Source organism: Apis dorsata, unplaced genomic scaffold (genome assembly GCF_000469605.1).
Source record: "Apis dorsata unplaced genomic scaffold, Apis dorsata 1.3 scaffold_52, whole genome shotgun sequence".
NCBI lineage: Eukaryota > Metazoa > Arthropoda > Insecta > Hymenoptera > Apidae > Apis > Apis dorsata.
The window spans coordinates 2,361,217-2,363,299 of NW_006263353.1; positions in this window are offsets into that span (position 1 = coordinate 2,361,217).

Consider the following 2,083-nt stretch of genomic DNA (forward strand, 5'->3'; position numbering starts at 1 on the left):
AAAAAGACAATTTTATATTTAAAAATACTTTGAAAAAAATCACAAATGAATCTATATATAAATGTTTCAAAAAACTTGTAGAAATAAGAAAATTAGAAAAATTTAAAAAAAAAGAAAAGAAAATAAAAAATATAAATAAAAAATACTTACTCTATATATATATAATAATATATATACACTTTTAAATTATTTTATTAAAATTTTATTTATATGAAATTTAAAAAAACTATGGCAAAAAAAATATCAATGGATAATATTTAGAAAAAAAATGACAGATGAAACAATAATTCATACAAAAAATGTCATTCTATATCTGTAACATTGAATAAAAATATTTGATAGATTTATCTATATATTATTTATTATAAATGATAATGTTGCCATATTTATTTGATAAAATTTATTTTTAATTTGTGCATTTATTTCTTTTTTAAATTTTCACTATAAATATATATTATTATTTTAAAAAATAATAAGATCAGTAATGGTAAATTTTATACGTATATTTTCATCCAATATGAATCATTCAATAACAATTTTCGAAGCTTATATGTTTAGCTTATATATTCTATTACATTTCTCTTTTTACTTAAATATACATAAATAAAAATAATGAATTCCACGGTACATAAACGATGCCCACTTATTTTATTTAATATATTCTAAACATATATATAACACGTTAGCAAATCAGGACTTGATATTATATGTATAAATTTTAGGCTATTAATAAAAAATTTAATTTCGTGTAGTCAATTCATGATATCAATTATTTATAGAAATAATATCAATAATCAATAATAATAATAATAATAATAATAATAATAATAATAATAATATACAATAAAAATCTAAATTAATTTCGAGTTGTGGATACTAAAATTGAAAAAAAAAGTACATACTATCTAAACAAAAAGAAAACAAATACGATGCAAAATAAAATTAGAAAATGATGATATATCGATACATTACATACTATATCATGCCCATATCTTTTCTATGTAGAAAGGGACTTTTTATAATCTCGCAAAGCTTAAGCAAATTTGACAAGTGTACTTAAATCCGAATCGCATTAAAGGAGAATTTCGATAAAACCTAATGCGATCATTTATTTGTTCATAGAAATAAAACGAAACATCATTATATGTATACATTTTATAAGTAGCATATTGAATATCCACAAGATAAGTTTTATCGTAACTCTGACCTATGTCATACAACGAATTATTAATATGTACAGTCTCTATGTACCCGCGTTAAGTTATCAGTCTTACGGCTCTCAAGAGGAAATTGTACATTTCTTTTTTTTTAATATTATGTTTCATATGCATGCATTCTTTAATGATCTCTGTTGTAAAGTACAAATATATATATATATATATGTATATATATTTATATAACTAATCTCAAGATAGAGTAAATAGAATGAGTTTTGTAATAAGTCTTGTACAAGTTTAATCAAATTGAGATGATCATGTCATCGCGATACTTAATATAAATTAATTATATTATAGTATGATAATTACTTAAATAACACTTCGATGCGTATATAAACATGTATACATTTGTACATTTGTTTTTACAACGGAGAGGCTTCGAATGCATCGCAACGCTTTAAAATAAAATTCTCCATTGGATACATTTATTAATATATTAATTTTTTGCCGTAAGTGGAAGCTTAAGCAATGAATATTTCTTAAGCTTATTTACGTTATTTGAATAACATTGTTTTCAATTCTTTTATAGAAGCATTTGAAGATTGGATACATGATAGAATTTGTTCAATGATCTATAAGAGATAATTTGTTTAAATATTTACCTTATCTCTTAATAGAATTGGTATAATAATCTAAAATTGCTAATATGCTTCCATGAAAGAAGTTTCAATTTTTTTTTTTTTTTTAACATGAACGCAATATACACATTGGCTATGCAATTAGTTAGAACATGATAGTCGAGTTCTATCGGATGCGAATTAAACTAGCGCATCATCTCGGTTCGTCGAACTTGTTACATTTTATCTGTTGCTATTTATATACATATATAATATAATAATCGTTCAATAAATATATATATATATATA